The sequence below is a fragment of the Pagrus pagrus genome (genome assembly GCF_965226575.1).
Source record: "Pagrus pagrus genome assembly, chromosome: 21".
NCBI lineage: Eukaryota > Metazoa > Chordata > Actinopteri > Spariformes > Sparidae > Pagrus > Pagrus pagrus.
In genome coordinates this window covers 18,643,643-18,666,488 of record NC_140208.1, presented here as the reverse complement: position 1 = coordinate 18,666,488, position 22,846 = coordinate 18,643,643, and the positions used below count along the sequence as shown (strand labels likewise).

Here is a 22,846-nt window from a genome sequence, read left to right as displayed (position 1 = left end):
AGAGCCATGTTTAAAAAGTCCTCCATTCAATCATCCTGCCATCTGAAGCGAACTCCCCCTCCACCGCATCTGTCCTTATCTACAATATCTTTTACTAATACATCATACTAATCAGCTGATGTCCTCCTCGACATGTGCACTGCAGAACCCCACAACTTTCCTTCCAGGTTAACTCCTGCCTGCCAGGCACAGCAGTGTAATTTATGAGCTGTAATTATGGAGGTGTCAAAGAAACAGAAACAGTCCTCCCGTATAAATAGGTGACGTGCTGCTTCGGTTGACTTCCTGTTTTTTGCCTCCTTGACCTTGTTGGTTGACCCATTTCTCTTAATTAAAGGGTTAACAGCCTGACAGCACACCAACAAACGTCAAAAATGAGGTCCACCAATTGGTGCTCGATGACGCAAAAAATAAAATAAATGATGTGCTTTATTATGAAAGTCCTCGGTTAATTTACACTGTTGTCAGAATAAAACTTTAATCGTTCAGATTCTTTTCTTTCCATGTACGTGGTTTGAATCTGACTAATATGATGTTTGTATCTCTGATATTGAAAATTGATGCTGACATTACTAACCTGACTCCGAAACCACTTTCTCTCTCTTCTGTCTCTGAACTTGCTTTCTCAGTCCCTCGGTGACCACAGCCCAGTGAGCCAGAGCGCAGAATCCTCCAAGGGGATCCTCGATGTCGTCATGAAGATCGGGATCACAGACTGGAGGTCTCCCGTCAGAGGACTTGCCACAGATACAGCCAATTGCAAACCAGGTCTGGCAGAAGGATGGCACTGGAGTGGAACATCAAACAGTGGCAGACCAGTCAGGTTGGTCAATAAGACTGCTGTTGAGACCCATTATTATCCAAGGGGTCTACAACCCCTGTCAACAACAATGGCAGCTCCTAAACGAGTTAGCACAGCTGCTGCTCTCGCATCAGTTAAATCAGAACTGAGGAGTATTTCTGTATTGAACGAAGAACGGCACTAAAGGCTTTTATCGATGGAAAACAGTTTTTCATTCTTCTCTTGACTGGCTTTGGCAAGTTTTATTCACCAACTGTCTTCACTAGTAGCGCTCTCCTGCTGTTGATCTCATTGGTTAGAGTTAGCCTGTGAAACATGGTGTTAAACAGATGGTTTGTCCATGTATTTTTTGAAAGTGCTGGCCCTTTTCCAAACAGTGTCCAAGGACAACTCTCCAGATGGTTCCGTGTAACCAACCATCTGGCGAGTCAGGTTAGTTTCCCATATTTCTTTCCCCTCATTTCCTGTCATCACTCTGTTATTGGCTTTTAATAAAATGGCATAAAATCCTGATAAAACAACAACTTTAATTTGAAATATTAAATGTTGGCTAAGCATGAGCATCTGTACAAGATCTGCACAGATCTGCAAGTGTTTAAAATTAGAACAATTATAGGAAATATTTGACTTTAAAACAAGCTTTCAATGGCAAATTCAAGAACTGGACAGTCGGGTTGTGAGAGAAATTTCACGATGTTCTTGAGAAAAGAACCAGATGCCTTGTAAACTCGGACTTGTCCAGCATCGTCCTGGCTAACTGTCATGTTCTACAGCTACAGTTGTCTGGTCCAAACCTTCACACGGATCATCACTTTGGCTTCATTGTTTTTCTTTCTGTCTGTGGTGAGACGACATGCCGCGTGGGGGAGGCAAGAGCTTCATCACTGTTTACCTTCTCCATGCTTGGACTATACTAAAGCTGTGTGTGGGCCAGACCCCCGCTGAGACTGGTCGTGGAACTACTGTCAGCAGTGTGAACAACACCAATATCACCTCCCACTGTACGGACAGGTTCCGCACCATTATCTGGCTGACTTGCTAACCAGAATTCCTCATTCATGAGCCGTAAAAAGGGTTGCAACGCTTGTCGATCGGTAGATACTTTTATCTTCAGCACCATGAGTGTATACAGATGTAACTGATCCCGTTGTCACACTTTGTGCTGAGTGTTTGCTGAGATACTGCTGCACAGACTGCATCAAAGTGTAGAAATTCTCATTTAGATCTCTGCTGGGATGCACGCGTTTCTTGATTTGCAGTGCTCAGCTTTGATGTTGAGCTCTCGGTTGTTGCTTAGCATTTTTGAATTCACTGATTGTTTTCCATCTCAGCTGAAGTGGATTTAACATTTTTCCTGTTCAAACACGGTGTGTCATTTACAAGAGTCAAGAGGTTTTCCAGACTAAGCAACTTCCATGATCACTCACAACGAACACAAACACTGACCAGTCATTAAGAGTAGGCTCTGGGTTCGTTCAATCCTGCTGACAATGTGAAAATAACACTGGGAGAAAATCTGAAGAGTTGGCTTTTATCTATTTGAAGCATCAGAGATACCAACAGGATACATAAAGTTCATGTTTGTGACATACTAGTCATCTTATTAACTGATATGGGCAGAATGGACCAGAATTTATGTAATCACCATAGTCATTGGATTTGTGACTTGACTTTGATTTGAGTAACTTTTTACTGACTTCATCACTGGTCAAGATTGATATTGATCGAATGCAAATTTTCTTGCTGCAGATATAGTGAATGGGCTGAACATCAATCCTGAACGTGCAGAGTTCATTATTATCTGTGCTTTACCTACAAAATGTGGTTGTTTTGATATGTATGTTCCAGGTGGAAAAAAAAGGTTCAGGTTTGAGCTTCTTTGGGCAAATTGTAGCAAAGCTAACTGCTGCTAACTGCTGCCGTTAGCTTCTCAGGTCAGTTAGGTGTGCAGCTAGCGATCAAGACAGGAAACTCGGAGTGGTATTATGAGACAGGACAGGTCGGAGCTAGCTGGTTAGCATGCTAACTTTAGTTGATAGATATCTCTGCAACACAGTACATGCAGATGACTTCGACATAATACCAAACTGGTATTTTTTTTTCTAATTCTGTTGATAATTTCAGTTTATTTTCTTACACATAGCACCTTTAAGATTGGGATGTCACATGTACACATACATGGATAGATCTTCAGTCACGCCCCAGCACGCCGTGGTTGCAAAAACATCGCCAGAGCTGATGCAGAAACACAGTGGGTGGTGCCTGCTTAGGCCTGTGGTAGCTGACCAATCAGAGCAGACTGGGATTTTCTGGAAGGGGGCCTTAAAGAGACAGGCACTAAAACCGAGTGTTCAGACAGAGGGGGAGTAGAGGTGCTGCAGCATTGGACAGTATGAGAAAAATAATGTGATTTGGAATATTAAAGCATGTAAACTTTTTTTTATTAGTCACATAAGTATTTTGTGTAGTTAACATTTCTACAAAGCAATCATCATTGTTTTCAACTCATGAGATTTAACTAATACCCTGATATCATGCAGCAAACTAGTAATTATTGTTGAATACATACATTACCAAAATTAAAACAATTTAAAATAAACCGAACTTTTTTTTCCTCCAACTCAACAATTAATATTCTCAGAGTTACTAAGATGTAACACTTCTGCTGAATTTTCCTGCTTGCTCAGTTTGACAATAAGTGAGCAGACTTCTGCAACATTTATGATTACATCACTGAGGTTTTTTAATATCCAGTTTCAAAGAGGAGACCTCATCCTGACCTCCTGACACAGAACACATACAGGATACCAAGAACAACTCATTACATGTTCCTTGAATAAACCATCCTCGTTTCAATAAATGTTAACGCAGCAGCAGAACCTCCAGACGCTATAACCCAGGGCCAATTTCAGGCCTCGGATGGTGGTCTCCTTCATTGACTCTATGTTCGCTAATGACCCTGGATCTGCATTGCCATTATAAAACACAGATAAATGTTTAACGTCAAGAGATGACATCACAAGACTTAAGGTCTGTACAAATATACAGGTGCTCCACCACCCTTCTGCTCTCTCCACTTCCTCAAGTTCACATAGCTTTGATAAAAACAACTCGAAATGCTAGCGTCCCATGTTCACATTTGCACTGTTTCATTTATTTTGTTGGCCGCTGAAAACATAAACTTTTACTTAGCTGTGTGTTATTAGAATGTAAGCTTTTTTCCATGGCGGAGGTTTGGGATGGCGGTCGTGTGTGTGTGTGTGTGTGTGTGGGCAAGACTGTATTTCTTAAACTGAGTTTTCCTTCTCTGTCCTGTCACTGATTAAGACCCTGTATCCAGACACTTGTTTTTAAAGGCATTACATGAAGCATTTAAATGTCAGTAAATCACTAGCACATTAGTCTGGATACATAATGTATCATGACTGCAAATAAACACAAATGTTGCTCAGCATAATTGGCAACCTCTAACTCTACGGCGCATTTCCATTTTGTGACTCTGGATTAGTCTGATGGGAAATCTGATGGATAATTGTGGCGCAAAGCAGTCAGACGATGGTATTGTGTCAGCGTTAGCTTACATCACTGAAATGCGTGTTCCCTTTTATCCAGGACTTCCCCGTCTTGCCTTTTAATCAAATGCCATATGGTGCTTTTCCACTGGCACATTTGACCACGCCGAGTTAAACCATGCGGTGCTAATTTGCGTTTCCATTACCAGTGTCTTAGTTGTGCTAGGTGGCGCCGAAATGGACCATCTCCGGAGTGGGGTCAAAGCGTGCTCGTCCAGTGACGTGTCCCGGCCAACGGCCAAACGGTGACAAAACCCCCTTCAAACAAGCCTGTGTTGCGATGCTCAACTCACGTCTGTGCAGGAAACCTGAGAGAAAGACATTTTTAAAAGTCACTTTTGGTGAAAACCTTTCCTATTTTTTCTGTTTTTTTTAAATATCTAAACAGAGGCCTTCTATTGTGAAGCATGTATAGGAAATTTTTTAGAATTTTTTAAATGACCAGTTCTGTATAAATGATGAAAACGAAAACTTAATTAGTGAACTTCCACTTGCTCTTTTCTCCTGCTTCCAGCTATGCTAGTTTAGGCTAAACAGGTCTTGTTGCTGTAGGCCTAGCAAGCCTTCATAACACACACACAGCACTGTAGACCTATTGATCTTTGAGAAAACGTTCAATATTTGGATGAAGATGGTAGCTGTGAGAAGAAGTCATTTCAGTCATGTCTAATAGTTAGCCTATATAATTTCTTTTTAAAGTTTCCAATAATTAACTTATTATTTTCTCTTACATTTGCAGAAATCAAGCTTTGAATTCTGCCTAGTTGCTGACCCACTGATGCAGTTTTATTACATTTCCAGTCTCCAATATTTCAAGGACTGGCCTGGTAAACACTTAGCCTACAATATACTGATTACCTAATGTAGCCTGTAACCGCACAAAAAAAGACAGCGCAGCAGTGGCACTGCAGGCTAAAAGCAGCACACACTTACTTCTAAAATGACTACTACTGTGTACATAATCTTTTCTGCTGAGGTTTCATTTTCCTCTGAATCTCATTGCTGTCACACCCGCTTCTCAAACAAGACTGACATCCTCCCTCGTTAGACATTCAGCAGCCACACAGTAACCTGAACCCCGTGCATACACACACACACACACACACTTATGTTCAGTCAGGGTGACCCACTGCCACCACTATCACAACCTGTCTACATCTCCTACTATATTTTGTGTGTGTCTATGTACACACATGCGCCTCAGCTGCAGCCGACACTCAGTACCAGCCTGGAATCTAATATCCCCCCATTGGAAACACATGTGGAAGTCTGACAAAAGCCGGCATGTTCCCTGCGCCATGTATGTCAGCAGTCAGTCAGTCTCCGTGCTGTCTGTTTTGAATGCCGAGCAGTCCTCTGCAGGGCTACACAGCCAGCAGGCTTTGTAATGTGTGCAAGAGGAGTGTGAAAACCAGCTCTGCTGTTGTGGTTTTGCTCTGGTGTTTTCAATGATATTAAAGGTGCAGTATGTAAGATTTGGCCACCTGTTGAACTCCAAACAACACTGGGGCAGCATATCACCACAGCAGCTAACTGCTGCTAACTGTATTCTGTTTGTGACTACTGCTACTGTTAGCTTGTTAGCTCAGTTAGCCTTGGAGCTACTCGGAGTGTTGGTGTTTACACATTTGGACAGCTGGGAGAAAGTGGTTGAAATTTCATTGTTGGGTGAACTTTTCCTTTAACAGATTTTTGCATCAAACTTATTCCATTTTATGTCTGGCGTGATTGGGACTTAATAAACTGGTAGGAAATTGTGACCTTCGCTCTATTTTCTGATACCTGAGCGCAGCAGAAGCGGCTCACTGTCCAATCGTCAGACATTCTGTTATTCTAATAAAGCTGCTGTCCACACAAGCTCTGTTAAACATAAATGGCTGTTCTTTCAGTTCCATTTTGAGCAGCTACAACAACATAAATGTCTATTTATTCAGACAATAATTGCTATTCATGCAAAATGTTGCCGGGCACACATGGAAATGAAATGTTTTCTGTAACTGAAGTGTGACCCATTTAAAACGTTGGCCCTACTTGCACCAGGGTACGCTGGTTACAGGTACCAGGCAGGGTTGGTATATTTGAATAAAATTGACATAATTTGTTAGCTTTAGACCAAGTAATCCAAAATCATTTTGCTGAGTGTACAGTGATGACAAAGTTCCTGCAGGGAAAGCAGAGGTAAGCGGCTGCGAGGAGCCTTTATTTCTACATCGAAACCTTGCACCTTCCCAAAGTGCCAAATTTCCGCCCTGGTTGGAGCAGCCTGGCACTCCTGTTGTTGGCCTATGAGAGATTGTGAGCGAGCTTTACTCAGCTGCACGAACAGCTTGTCTTACCCAACCTAAGCTGTCTCCATTCTCTGTTACCAACTGTCTGACTGATTTGAATGAGTAAATCATTCACAAACCATTCCTGACAGTCAGTTTTCTCAAGCGGCTGCTAATCAGCACCGCTTCAGTCGGAGGAAGTAATCAGGCAGGACGAAGAGTTTTTGAAAAGCAGCGCGTTGTGACAATCTGTTTGGGCACTTTGTCAAAAGCCTTCTTTTGTCACCACCAGAGGTTTGAGAGCTAATAGGTGGTGAAAAGCCTGGTTGGAGGCCCAGATGAAGCAGATTATTTTATGGAGACTGAAGGAGAAGCGGGAGAGGCATCCAAGCATTAGCATGTGTGCTAGCCAGAGTCAGTCCCAGGAGGGAAACCCAAGTCTGGCCACGGCGTCCCGACGGACATCCTCTGCCGAGGTTAGCGTATCCCCGTTTCGGCTGAGTTGCTGAAAGTTGTATGTGTGTGTCTGTGTGTCTGTGTGTTAGGGCTTGTGTGTGTGTGTGTGTGTGTGTGTGTGTGTGTGTGTGTGTGTGTGTGTGTGGCTGCTGAAAGATTTGTTATTTGGAGTGGTGAATTTTAATGACGTTTGTCAACTCTAATACGCACAGCTGCCCAGCTGTGGACAAGACTGAAGTTTTCTCAGCTTGCTTTGAGTTTATTTAAAGGAAGTGCTGCTTTTCAAGACGGCTACTGCTACTTATTTCTGGGATAGATATGTGTTATTTATAGAAAGAGACAGAGATAGAGGCATATAAACAGACATGTTTACATCCTCAGCCTGAGGATTATGTGTTTTCCAGGACCAGACCAGTAAGCTGTCAGCACTTGTCATCAGACGGTGGCGAACTCTTTTCATCATCACTTGCTGTTAGTCTGTTTAATAATTTAACTACAGGAACATTTATCATATTGTTTTTTCAGTTAGGTCACTGCAACACAACAGACTAGTTGCACTGTTGTTGTATTGCTACCACTGCAAATATTATGCTATCACCTAAGTAACAAAGTGATCTACCAGACATACAAGGACTCAGTTTGGATGACTACTTTTTTCAGTTCAGAAAACGTTTTCATTATTAATAACTATTAAAGAATTGAACCTACATATAGTGAACAAATTATAAACTATAAATGTTTGATCAAATAAAAAACATATTAGCACAACCTGTTGCCATTTCAGGAACCTCTTTTTTCACTGAGCTAAATTCACGGACGCAATCACTGTTTCTCCTATAAATGAAAAATATACATTTTATTTTTGTACCTGATCACAATCAAAAAAAAGTGACAGTTTTACCACTAATTGGATGCAAACAAACCTTTAATAGAATCTGCAAATACTGTGGAACCTGGTGTCGAGTGAAATGCAGCTAATCACAACTCATATTTACATTTCTTGACATTTAGTGGCCATCGTAATTATTACAGCAGCAAAGGAGGAAGTCAGGCGAAGTTATATAAAGAGCGACGGGGAGAAGCTCAGGGGCGGATGGTTGGGTCAATCGAGCACAGCAGTTTTGTCCAGGAGACCGCTGTTCCTGTCCAGTGTGAAAGCGAAAATGTCAGCAGTGAGTTATTTGGACTTTGGACTATTTTGTTATTACTTATTTGGACTACTAGCATAGCTAAGTTACCTTACGTAACCGAAGTAACAAACGTAAAGTAGGTCCGTAGTAACATAAGCAACACAAGTAACCTAGTTCTTTTAAGCCAAACCACAATGTTTTCCTAAACCTAACCAAACAGCGAACATGCAATGAAGGTCCGGTACGCCTGAAACTGGTACACTGCTATATGTCATTTTGGGTTAAGGGGCTTTATAAGGGCTTGATACAATTTTATCAAATCACTGAAGTTCTTTAAAGTAATGAACTGTATTTCAAAGTGGAATTAGCAAGAAAAGTATGATAGAAATTTGATCGACCCGTTCAGGGATTTGACAGAAAAACTAGGCGTGGCTTACCTAGCATTGGTGTCTGGACATTTAGATGGATGTGGAGGACTGTAGAGGTCTGTTCACCTGTCCATTCACATTCATTGTTAGATCAGGACATGCACGACAGGGAGAAATGAATAAATTACACCAAAACCACAGTCTTGGAAATGAAAACAATGCTTGCAGGCACACACTTTGGGCGGATGATATAACTCCGCTGTGTCAAGTGTGGTTTTATAAGACGGAAGTGGTTGGCTGCTGGGATTTTCATATATAAATACTCATAAATTATTGTTGGACATATTTTTGACAGGCCAATTAATTCAGGTCAGAGGATAAAAAGATGGGGCATGTGGTTTTTTTTTATTGTTCTTTTTTATTCTGGGTCTTACGAGCTTTTCACATTTGCTGTTCAAACGTCTGCTAGACAGGAAATTATGCATTTTACTTTTAGACAAGGAAAATACTTTACTAATACTGAACATGGAGAAGAAGACAGGAGCGCAAGACACCATACTTTACAGTATATCATTTTAAACCCACACAGGACATGTTACATATTATATCATTTAAATGTGCACAGTGCCTCTCAAAGCATGTTTTCCAGTGTCTAAACAAAACCAGAAAATGCTGTATTGGCAATTCTAGCTGCAATGAACCTGCAACCTCCCGTCCCAGTGTCAGGAGGAACCTGAAGGCACATGTGCCACAGATTACTCTGGCTGCATACCTCTGAAACCCACCAGGCTGTGAAACGCTGCCCCGTCAAAGTCCGAATCCCATAATTCAGCAGGACGGGCTGACAGCAGCACCTTCTCCTCTTCCTCCTCAGCTGCTTCCATCCATCCTCGGCTGAGACAGATGCGGTATGTTCACAGCTCATCACCACCATCATCACATAAAGACACGGTCAAGTGACTTCCTCGCTGTCCTTATGTCTGCATGGCTGTTTGTTTGTGTGTGTGTGTGCGCGCAGTGTATTTCTTTCTGTGTGATCAGATATAATGTGTTTATAAGGAGCTCCAGTGTGCCAGCTCAGAGCAGCCAGTGTTTCTTTGTGCCGGCGAGGCCTGTCCACTGGTTAACACACATAATTGCTCCCTAATTCTCCCGTCAGTGGCTGAGTAATATCTGATTAACAGGCAATGAGCCACATCCCATTCAACAAAGTCCCACCTATAACACACTCACTGGATTATTCCCTGTCTTTTCTTTGTTTTCTTTCTTTCTTTTTTAACTTTAATCACTTTGTTTCTGTTTCTTGTCAACACGGAGAAAGACTGCGAAAAGATGTCAACTCTGCAATTATATATACAAAATGGTAACGTCTCTCCCAAACCTGTGTTTAGACCTGGTAACTGTGAATGCCACAGCACAAGATTTACATCATTTTGATACTTATGTAATCGTTCAATAACCCCCCATGTGCTTTGTTAGTGGGCTCCGTCAAGAAGGGGTCACTTCAATCAGGACATGATCACTGAGAATAACTGTATTGATTTATAGTGACTTCTGAAGGGACAAGTGGACCGCACCATGCCAGGCAAGGAGCGCATGCCTCACATGTAGGCCTACTCTAAACTGAAATATGGACACCAATCAACAAACTGCAGAGTGCTTTGATATGATTGCAGTCTTTTGTTGTTCATGTTTAATGTGGGGATATTACCCCACATCTGACTCAAGTCATTTGGTCCAAGTCTCAAGCAAGTCCCAAGTCATTTTTTCTTAGGCAAGTCAAGTAACAGGTTGTGCCGAGTGAAGTCTTAAGTTAAGGCATTTCAAGTCCCATGTCAGCTGCCCCCCTCCATGCCTACAGCATCCAGTCTTTATAAAGAGAAAACAAAAGTTTTAGTACCTGTCTAATAATGATAGTATTGGCTGATTCATCCAACCTGTCATTCAGTGAAATAAATGTAATAACGCAAAAACAAATAACTTACAAATACTCCCTGACCTGACTGACCTCTAGGGAGACAAGTGGAGCAACCCATGCCAGAAAAAAGGCACCTATGTACTCTGATCAACAGACTGAGAGTGTCTGAGACGTTGTCATTTTCTTCTTGTTTGTTTCCGATATATGTATTCACCAAGGACTCCTGGGAAACAGCCTTTTTGATATTTTCAGTAAGATACTGCTCGAAGTATTTACTGCACTGACATATCAACATCACTGACTGATTGTGCACGTTTGACAATAGTTATTTAACCTACTGACGTCTTCATATCACGTAGTCACTGTTTCTATTAATACATGAGCCTGCAGAGCTTCAATATTTGTATTATATTATAATATTTATAACTTTCTGTAATAAAAGATTTAAAATATTATTTGGTGGGGCTGATTTGTGCAAATTTAGGTGTCTTTGACACAAAAATGTTTCAGAACCATTCATCAAGTATGTTTATGTGGAAGCATTGGCATTCATCTCATTTATCACCTGTTTGTATCAGCCCTTCAAGCTTTTTGTGGAAAAGTACAGGCTACTGTAGTTAATAGAGGAAAATAGGTCAGTAACAGTGCCAGTCTTTCTTGTCTCTTGGACAAATTATTGGTGATCACAGATTACAAAATGATCTTTTAGTACTGTCTACAAATGACAGACGGTTGACTTTTGCAACAGTTTTTCTCGAGCTGTTTCGGGATTCTCACACAGTTTTCACTGTAAATGTTGTGGAAAATGAGAAGCAAAGAGGGCATATCGCGGCGACGCTCAGATTGTTTAATACCCCGTCTGATAGGTTTATAAGCTTCAGCGGCAGACCAAACAGCAATTTTTTGCTGCCGTAATTGCTCAATTCATGAGCCAGTGCTCAGATATGAGAAGTATTGTGCTCCGTATTTATGCCAAAACAAGTAAACTAATCAGATTGAAGGGGAAGTACGATTGCAAATGCAATAGTTTTGATTCGAAATGATTTATTTAAAAAAGCGATCGGTGTGATAGTGTGTGATGGTTGAAAAACTGAAATCCCCGTCCAAAGAAAAGAACAGCTTACTTACTCGTTCGTCTTTATTTTCAGGGTAGAAATATTCAGTATTTATGTGCAGTGTACATGGAAGAGTGTATGTCTACATGCACGTACTGTAGTCACGCCTGAATGCATGCTTGCACCTCTACATACTGTACATTATGCATTTAAAAATACACAGCGGGACCTGAACGCTGCCCCGCTGCCAGGCTAACAGTACTTCCCCTTGTGCCGCAATGAGGCCGTGAAACAATGGTATCATGGAAGAAGTTTGGGGTTCAGGACCTCTAGGATTACTTTTGGAAGAGTCCTCCAAACTTATTAAAGTCACTGGCACAATAAAACAGGGCGCTGGCATGGCTGTAAATGACTGTCTCTGAGCGTGGAGTTGATCTTGGCTGTTTTCTGCTGTTGTGGGCAAACAGGGAGGATGTATAATGAGGAGGAGATCCATGAAGGTCACGCAATGAGCGATGCCCTCGAAGCCATACAGAGAAAGTCTGTGTGAAGGGATTTAACTTGAATTTACATGTATGTGAAAGCAGCCAGTCATGGGATTGCTTTAGTGAGGTCACCATGCAGAAGGAAGGGTTAATTAAGGCAGTACACAAGGCAACATTTTCACATGAAATATACCTGGCAAGCCGTAGGTGTCCCACCCTCACTGGTTCGAATTAACAGAAGAGGTCGATATTTTATATTCTGTATTTTCTGTTAATCGTGTGACGTCTGAATCAATACTCAGCCTTCAGCAGCATTGTGGTTTTCTGCTTTGAAAAAGAACTGATGAGTTGAGGTGGGTCCTCTTCCATGGAGGCCGCCATGTTTCTACGGTAGCCCAGAACAGACAAACCAAACACTGGCTCCAGAGAGGAGGGAGACAAGGGGTATCAGTTTGTTGTAATCTGCAACCGAAGAGCTTGATGCCACGACATAGGTAGTTCTAGCTCCAACACCTCAAATACAGCAGCCTGGTCAGTGGCCCTACACTTTCAGGTCTGACGCTAACTCTTTGGCATCATTTTTTTGAAGCGCTCCTTTGGTGCAGTAGTACAGAGAGCAAGAAAAGCCAGAGTCGGGGGGTGTTGGGGTGGTAGGATGGGTCACACACCGGACTTTCCTTCCGAGAACCGGAATTTGCGTTGTGATGGTTACCATGAGTGAGCGATTGTTTTTAAGTTACGTTACATAAGTAGGTTATCGTACGTGAATGACATGAGTTACTTCACTTGTGTAACTTCCTTTACGTAAGTTACAAGAATGAAATTGTCAGTTTAACCCAAACTATGATCTCTTCCTAGATCCTAAACTAAGTACTTTTTGTGCCTAAACCTTACCAAACTGTGACGACAACCTTAATAACAGTCCAAAAGTCAAATGAGTCATAATAAGTGTTTGTAAGTAAGATGTTGATGAAGGTTCTCAGTCATCCAGGTCATGATAATTGCAAGCAAATGGACTTGTTTCAGGTTTTTGAAGGCATTTAACCTCAAGCTGTTTTTTGAAAGTCTAACCAAACGTTACATATTACATATTATTGCTAACTTGACTGCAACATATTGCAACATAGTTTGGAGCCACTGATCAAGCGGCTGTATTTGACATGTTGGGAGTGAGAACATGCTGAAACACTGCACACTAGACCTTTTAAATATCTATTATCAAGTCGTTTTCTCAAACTTGAAATATCACCTGCCATCCCTCTTTATTTTCTCTTCTTCACCTCTCGGGTTTCCTTTGGTCACATTACAGGATCTTTGGATTGAATTTTCCCACAAGAATCACTATACCTGGCATCCGATTTCATCTCAAAACTCAAATTTACAGAAGCTCATCCATCAAGTTATTAAAAAGTTCTCTTTTGTCTGCAGAAGGGTGACAGGACGTCTGGCTCTTGTCACGTGTGTGGGGCGACGGCGCAATTTCAGAACCCTGCAACCTGCTGCAGCCGGCAGTGTGCAGCCCTTCTTACAGGAAGAGCGAAAGATAATATATTTTATTTTATATGTTTTGGGAAGAGAGAATGTTAGTTTGACTCCATATATTAAATCTAAACCCATTTAGAGCTAATTGAATACAAATACAGGGTCAGGGTATAAAATAAGAAAAGTGGGCAGGGGGACATATCAGGTATTAATGTTAACTGTAATATTTTTCCTACCAGTAGGTGAGATATTCTATGTCCAGACTATTATAAGAAGTGAGGCCCCCTAACATATTATTCTTGGACGGGGCCCACGCACTACATACACACCGCATACGCACGCAGACACACATCCTCCGTGGAAGCTCGGCGTGCTTGGAGAGGGAAGGCGGACATTTCGGGGCACGGGGGCTACATTATACTATAGTAGCGGCTTTTATGAGACAGACAACACGCCTGGCTCCGGCGGGAAAACCTCATGATGGACAGGCACTTTACCTGAGCCAAGAGCAGGCAGCCGAGGAGGAGGGGAAAATGAAATAAAATCAATACTCGAACATAACTTTTTAAATAAACATTTGCACTCCACGGACATTGTTGGCAGTGGGAGCCGGTAACCTGTCCCTATTGGTGGAACTCAACACCAGAGCGTTCGCGGAGCACTGGCTCCCATCGAGGTGATGGCTACTGGCAAGATGTGACGTGAATAGCGGGCTGTGTTCTGCTTATCCAAGGTAAAAGAAGAGAGAGAGAGGGGGCTCGGATCCTGAGGTAAGGCTGCTCTTTCCCTGAGCAAGGGTTTTCACGGCTTCTCGCTGGTGCTAAAAGTTGCCTTAACCTCTGCGTGCTTCAAGCTACAATTCTCCACCAGGAGGGCAGAAATTAGATTAAATTGTTTCAACTGCAGCAGGCCTGTAGCTCCCCTGAACTGAAGGTGTGATTCAAGTGCAGCGTTTTGTTATAGGGATGCATTTAAAGGCAGAGACACTCCTGGAATTTGGGTTTAGGCCGTCATTTCATCACCTGAAGTGTTTCTTAGTAACACAGAGAGGGACGTTATGCGTAGTTATTGGATTTAAAGTAATCTAGCAGCAGTCATGCCCGGGAGAGTGTGTTTAAAGAGCTACAAAAACTCAGAGTTAGTCATCATCTCCTTAGGATACAATATATAACAGCTGCCATCCTGTACAAGTTAAAGCAAAATCCATCTCAAATTCTCTGCAGGGGACAGCAGCCTCATTAAAGCACAATGCAAGTTACCCATAAGAGACGCAGGACTGGGTATCATCTGAAACAGAGTTTTGGAGCAGATACCAAAATGATTCTTTTGAGGCCTTGCTTTATTGTATGTACATATTGGTGGTGTACTGGACATGGATTCATCCTGAACGGTCACGGTACGGATGTCGTTGTCAGAATACGTCTTACTGTCATATGAGAGTTTATGTCAGTGGGCGTGATTAGAACTGTTCTGATCCACACTCCAATCCAGCACGTGACGGTAATGCACCCATAAGGGGTGTCCGCATAGCTTTTTTTTTTTTTTTTTGGGCAGAAAAACACAGTGCGACAGTATCTTGAACCGCCGCTGTATGATCGACACTGCCCCGCTTGTTTTTTATTTGACATCGGGACATCAGAGCAAGGAGGATGTGGGTGTGTGACATGACACTGAGACAAAAACAAAAAATAAGGTGAAGATTATTGCCTAGGCCAGGAAAAAGAAAAAGAGCCACGGTGACTTCACCAGTGCCTTTCTGAAGAGTTGAGACATTTTTTACTCGAAGCTGTGCCTTTTCTCCAGGGGGCCGCCTGATGCCGCAGATACTCGTGCCTCATTGAAAACAATTGAAAAAAGACGCTGGCAAAAATGCTATGTGGACACAGGCCCTAAGCTGTTTTCCAACCACTATTAAACACAAAAAGAAGAAGGAGAAAAAGAAGATAATACAATAAAAGAAGACTAAGAGAAAGACACTGTGACTGATTATAATCTATGGCAAGTTCAAATGAGACGGAAGCTAGAGGAACTGATTCTTTCAAAGCGAGAGCGAGTGGTGGATCAGATGAGGACGGTGTGTCGCTGATGTTTCACAGTTGCATGTGAGTGGAAACACTTCAAACATGATCACACATAGTGTATTAGACAGCATCACCCAGATGTGTCTGTGTCTGTTTTTAAAAAGCCTCTAGATGCTAAATGGCCAACCGAAGAAATTGACATTAACATCATGTTTACATTTTTTTTTTAACTGCCCTGCATAATATATAACAACATTAAAATGTATGTTCACTGTTAACTGCTTTATGTACTACAGGATGTGCCTACTATCTCAGGTGGACACTGGGTGGAACAAACTGTAACTTGCACTGCTGTCAGCGTTAAAAAATAATGAAAAGAGACCTAGCTTTATGCATTTTCAAGTTAGAAGGTACATTTATTGTCATTTTTTAAATCAGAAGGGTTTGAAAAAAAAACTATTTCAGAAAATGAAGTGTTGATGATTGGACTTTTGTTGTTTTTTTGGTGTACCAAACCAAATCAGGGCAAATTTCTCTTATTAGCAAAACCAGCTTCTTATTTTTCTTATCAAAAACCGTTGACCTGCTTTTATCAACCACGTGTTGAACAGCATTCTGGGAAATGTAGGCCATCAGAGGAGCAGGTCGAGGGAAGGTGAGGGAGTGAGTTTCAAGACTTCATCTCACACGAACTTGTGGAATGCGGAGGAACATAGCAGACTGATGAGCAGTGTAACCGTACCTGAGGGGGATTTGTTCTTAAAACAACAATAGACAGTCTGGGACTCACAGGCCACAGGATAAGCTGGGTGGCCTGGTCTGGCTGCTGCTGCTGCTGCTGCTGCCCTGAGCTGGCCCAGGTGCTGCTGACTACGGTGGAAAAGACCTCTCACTCTTCTCACAGCTGGCTGGACGGACACACACACACACACACACACACACACACAGCTGGTTCCTGCAGTGGCCCAGCTGCAGCAGCTGCCACACTGAGCGCTGGATGGACTGGGTCACAGTGAAACACCTGGAGGCAGACACACAGTCCAGGAGTGGTGAGGATCAGACCGACTCAGACTGGGAATGAAGTCAAAGATGTGGGTCAGATTTCAAATGTGCGAGCTGTTAAATGTGCACTTTGAGTGTTTTTGTCATTCTGAAAAGAAAAGTTCATTTTATTTACATGAAGGTCATTAGATTACCAAATGTTTACTTTTAGAGCCCTGTGGTAAAAATCTTACAATAGCAATAATATCGTAATATGATTACACTGTATGGCAATAGATCACTGCTAATAATTTAGCAACGATGTCATGTAACTAAGTACATTTATTCAAATACTTATGGGGTATTGACCATAATCTCTCTGTGGCCACTTTCCTCTGACATCATGCTCAGGGTGGGAAGCTTGAATGCTGGCACAGTGTTATGCTGCTGTGTTTCAGGTTGCAAGTCCTGTAATTGTAGGTAATCTGACAAATTGTTATCATTTCTCCACTTCCCAACTGATCAGCAACAGAAAGATGATGGATAGTGACAATATGGATGGACGTCGGGTCATATTTCAAGATAAAACAACATATTTGACAACCCATTAGCTACCGTTAGCATTCAGCCACCTCCTAGCTAACGTTGCTGTTTGATTACATCCAGCGTGTTTCACTTCCAGGCCTAAATAAATGTTTGGTGATATTTGAGAATTAATAAACACTTTTTCTATTGCAAAGTGTTACATTATCATAAAGTAATGTCAGCATGGAAGTAGTTGAATGCTAGTGTTAGCTGACGTCAAATGGAAGCTAAAGCTAATGGGCTATCAAAAATTTTGTTTTACCAATGAAATATTACCCTCCCGTATTCACCATCCATTGACTTTTTAGTTGCTGATCAATCAGGGAGCAGTGAAATGATAATAATTTTTCAGAATGTATTGAACTTGCAACCTGGAGCACAGCAGTACAACATTTGAGCTCCTAAAATGGCCGCCATGTTAATATGGTCTATTTGTAGTTTAGTCGAGTATTTCCATTTTCTGTTTCTTTATACTTACAGTCCACTATTCTGGAGGAAAATATTGTACTTTTACTCCACCACATGTACTTTTTTTAAATATAGTTACTATAGTTACTAATTAGTAGCTCTTTTTTAAATCATAGTAGGCTATACAGTACATACATGTAAATATTTGTAAGCTACTTGAGTACAGTTATCGTTGGAAAATTAGTTTTAATACTTCAGTATTTAATATAATTTATTCAAGTATATGGTTGAGTTTTACTTTTAAAAAAATGCAGTCCAAAATTATAAATACTACACACAGTTACTATCAAAAACTTTCATACCCTAATATTTTACTATGTCTTATACTCTCCATAATACTTTATTCTCTTCAGCTTTGACAGCATCATTATTTTTAACTGACAATAACATGGGCTCGTTGCAGTAGTTATATAGCATATCTTAAATTCATAATGCATCTTTATAGTGCAGTGTATACTGTAAGGACCATGTGCATGGAGGCTCACTTTGACCTTTGGGGACACAAATCTGTGGTAAATATTCTAAATCTAAAGCTTTTAAACACAATCAATGGCCCTCTTATTTATTTGATTTACTGTTTATTTGATAGGGATAGATACAATATACATAAACAAACTGAAGCAGCTGTATCATAGTGTTTATAGCAGATGCTAATTTGCAACACCTGTCTTCAGTAAACTGAACTTGCCTAGTGTAGAAACCCAACTCCGCGTGCCCCCTGGGGTCAGATTGGGATAATAAGTCAGGCCGGGAATCTGACGTCAGTGCAGACCAGTCGCCACACATTCACTGTAATTTACTGTAACTGTTCGTTTTACTGTTTGTGTCAGCAAACAACACATCTTAGTTTTATTACTCCACACAAACACTCGCTTACACTGAAAATTGCTTCTTTATATTAGCACCATTTCCTTCTCAATCGCTGCACACCAACGTACATGCATGCAACCAATCCTGTGATTAAAGGCAGAGATCATACTCGTGGGTTAAAATCAGGCAGAGATGGCTGAGGGTCTACAGTTCTGAACGACTCCTGATGTGTTCGCTTTGATACATGAGCTGTGGGGACGTCTACTGTACATTCAGGAGTCACCTAGGTTTACAGCATTTGAAGTTGGAGGGTGTGTGACCTGCTGCAGCTGAGTTTGGGACTTCTGAACAGCAGTGTGCACTCACCAAAGCGAAGCTAGCTGCTGGAGGATCAGTAAATCATTACATTTTTTAAAACTCTGTTTAATTTTTGATCTCTGACATTACCTGAAACAGAACATATGTCATCACATGTCATTGTCACGGCTAGGAAACTGACCTAGTTTTATATCTTTACTTGGCCATCATTGTGGCTCTACATTGCTGCTCAGCGATACCACCGAAGAAGAAGCAAACTTAAACAGAACCTGGTCGTTTTAGTAACGTTTGGTATCAGTAAACTACAACAGCAGTCAGACCCGTGACAGGCCAGTTTTGTCCGGCTCGCCGATGAGTAAGCTCGGATCGGACGGTGTTGACCAATGACAGAGCAGAACCTGGGCTCGAAACGACGCACACGTGTGCTGGCGGTCTCGACAGCTTCAAGCGTGAAGATTGAGAAAGAAGCTGTGTATTTGTTTTGGGAATTTTTACTGGAAGTGAGCGCCGGGTGTGTGTTTTAACAGACATGAGGCCAGACACCGCTGTGATTCAGACATGGTGTTGTGGAGATAGATGACACTGCCGTGGACACGTTCCACGTGTGGTCGGCATACACACATTTATTGGTCTTCACAAGTGCCCTCAAACACAGTTGAGAAGACGCAGAATAAACAGTGAACACGGGCAAATGCACACCAGTGACACCTCTTTAGATTCATTTCGCCTTCCGTTCCCTATCGACTTGTGAGCGGCCTCTATTCTGCACACACACACACACACACATCACCTGCACTGACAGCGCTGACTCTGTGCACCGCTCTGTGTGTGTCACATTATGAGAAAAATATCCATAAATCTCTCAGAACGTCATGTTCCACTGAGTCTTTTCTCATTAGCTGCCTCAGAGCCTCCATGTAAACACACCTGTCACACACACGGGATGATCACCATGGAGAACATGACAGTGGATACACAACTCTTCCTGGAAAACTGGAGCGAGCAGAAGAAAGGGAGATTCAGCGAGGATGTGAATGTGATTAATAGAAATGTCAGACTTGAATTGCCGAAGCTGAGACGCCAAGAAAAGCTGCGAAAACCAGGCCGGGGAAATGTGTGTGTGTTTGTGTGTATGTGTGGGTTTGAAGGAAGTGTGTTGCCCTTAAGCAAGGCACTCAACCTTCTATTAGTGCTCAGTGTCCAGCAGCAGAGGGCTGTGGTTACTGGGCAGCTCCCAGGTGAGTATGCGAGTGTGAAGCAAAGAGAAATGAAGCATATTGCCTTTGAAGGGAGAATGGGAGGTCCACTTGTTCTGGGGGTTACCACGAATACCAAGAGCATGTTTTGACTTAGAAGACCTGCCTTGGTCACCACAAACACAGCTGGAGATGTCCCGACTTCCTGTCAGAAATATACATTTTTGATTTCACAAACCTTTACATATTTAAATGAAATAACTGTTGTTGTGATCTATGTGACACAATTGTTGCAAGAAGTTGAAGTGTTTAAGTGTTAACTCTTTATTCACTATTTATTAATGATGGGTTTTTATAAAGCGTTCTATTTTCAACTTAATCTCAAAAAAGAAATGTGTTGTCATGTGGTGCAATGCAGTGTTAGTGAGTCACATGACTTTTAGTTGATTTTACTCTGATAGCTTTGACAAAATGTGTATATAACAGCTTCATTATCATTTTAGTCATTTGATTTTCTCTAGTTTTAGTCTAGTTATTGTCAGTGTCAAGTTTTTTCTGTTTAAATTTTTGTCTTTTAATGATTTCGCAGCTGTCTGCATTTCTCATGTGTTCAGTTACCATGGTTACAGGTGCCATCGTCAGCAGAAAAGTTCCCTTTTTAATAAAAAAGACTATCACGTTTCACAAAAAACACTCTTCATGTCTCTCTACTCTGCAGTAATACAACAGACTGACTCACAAGCTCACTACTGTTTCATTGAGGATACTTACAGCTACCTGTGGTCTCCACACAGACGCTGTATTTATTTGCTCATTCATTAAATTACCAATTCACTGTCTGAGTTTAGCGTCAGAGAAGCAGCTGAGGTCTATTAACACACCGAGATATATTCCAGCAAACAAGGAAGGGAAGACATGGATGGTTAAAGTTTTAGAAATGTTAAACTTCAGTGAGTTTGACCTGATTTCTTTTTTCTTCTCGGTGCTGCAGTCGACGGGACAAACTGTTTCGGACAAACAGGGAGCAGGTCTGACTCATTGTACCATATCTGGCTCTATTAATGCATCCGAGGTTCAGCCCTGTGAATCACAGCAAAGTGGATGTAACTGTGTGTCAACATAGTGACTGGACCGAGCCAAATCATACTTAATGTTGGCCAAGTGAAACGCCTTGGTCAGTGTTAGTGTTATAGTTAAACATAGTCAAGGGTTTCAGTAAAGGTTTAGTCAAAATGAAAACAGATTACTGACAGAATCTACAGTAACTGACCATCTTACTGCCGTAGTTACATCTCCTAAGTGTTATCTCAGATTTAGTGTGTGAAGCATCGCACATTCCCATTTTAACAGCTGAGATTTGCCCACACAATCGAGTGTAAACCAGCTGTTTACACCGACTTGACCGAAGTCATTCTGCAGCTTGACTCATGCTGAAACAGAGGCCTCGGAGAGTCGTACCTCCAGGCGGGGCCAATCAGCACGAGAGTTGTGGGGAGAGGACGCGTGGCTGGCAGCGTGGCAGCGGAGACCACAGCCACCTCGCAGCTTATGAAGGCCTCCATTCACCTCCATTCACACAATATTCATGCAAGAGAGAGACTTCCCCAGCGAAAACAAGCCCCGTTTAAAGAGAAAACAATCGGCCCTCCCCAACAAATTCCTGCTAATTTGCCAGGGCCGGAGAGGCGAGGCGAGGCATGGCGAGGAGAGGAGAGGAGAGGAGTGTCCCGAGTGATGGACGCCTGCCCGTCTCTCTGCTAAATGTGTTCCTGTGTTTTTTTTGTGTGTGCGTCCCGGTGCTACTACATGCCTAAAGGGTGCCAGTTACTCCATCAGGCTCAGCTTTGACACATCCCTGATGCATCCTGTTCTGGAGTTTCACTCGTCCAACATCCCCTTCCTCCAAACACACAGCCCTCTCATCTGACTCCACATACCTAGTAGTCAAAAATAAATGTTTCTCTTTGCTGCTTTTCTCATTTTACTTCTTTTTTTATTGTGTGTCACCTTGAAATTTGTCCTGAAACGGCAAAATGAAATGAGTATGTTCATCCCGTTTCATTAATCATAACTACGGTAGCCCATGTGAATGACTTGTCATTGTGTGACAATTTAACACGCGATGCAATATGAGTCAGAGTATAATTTGACTTTCCGTATTTATTTTTCTGGCTTATTAGAAATAGTGCTGCTTGTTCAGCAGAGGGCTGTGAGGGTGCACTGTGCTGCGGGAACATGTTCCAGCCCACGGGGGAGGAAACGTGGGGGGAAACCTCGCCTCACTTTGTGTGTGGAAGGCGCGCGTGGATAGTGTGCGCACTGGTAATACGTGTGTTCATTAATTATGTGTGCGCGCGTGCTCCGCATGTGTATGTGTCTGTTACAGTAGCCAGGCTGTCTGAGCAATTAGCAGGTGGGTCTCGTCTTTAACACTCTGGACGTGTGTGTTTGTTTGTGTGTGAGGTTCAGGTGTTATGTGATGTGAGACAGGGAAATGGAGGATAGGCTCAGTGTGTGTGTGGGTGTGTTACTGAAGACTGAGGCAGAAGCTTGTGGTATGAGTTCACTACAGCATCTTTAGCTGCAATATTTGACAGAATGGATGTTGGTTTGTCATTTTTGTAGAAATACTCCCAATTCCTGTGAAGCTGTTTGTTTTTCATTTTCAGTTTGCGATTACAGATTTTGCTGGCTGAAATGACCACTGTTGTTGGCATTTTGATGCAGCTATAGCTTCCTCGCTTACTAAGCTAACGCTAACTCCATTAGCTGGTTGAAAAGCGTCATCTTTGGCCGACTTTTCGAAGGATAAGTTCACCAAAAATTGAAAATTCTGTCATTATCTCCTCACCCCCATGCTGATGGAAAGTCAGGTGAAGTTTTGTAGTCCACACAACATTTCTGGAGCTTCACAACAAAACAGCGTTGCAGC

The 22,846-nt window shown here is 42.0% G+C and overlaps 1 long non-coding RNA gene across 4 annotated transcripts in view; it reads left to right on the top strand.

Moving 5' to 3' along the window:
- Positions 1–22,846, top strand: part of LOC311250427 — a 185,442-nt gene that overhangs the window by 74,699 nt on the left and 87,897 nt on the right. For 3 of the 4 annotated variants that reach the window (XR_014621280.1, XR_014621281.1, XR_014621282.1), the window contains exon 5: positions 630–823. This is a non-coding gene — a long non-coding RNA (uncharacterized lncRNA). Of the gene's footprint in view, positions 1–629; positions 1,315–22,846 lie in introns of those variants that run through there. The other variant, XR_014621283.1, reaches the window with a different exon arrangement.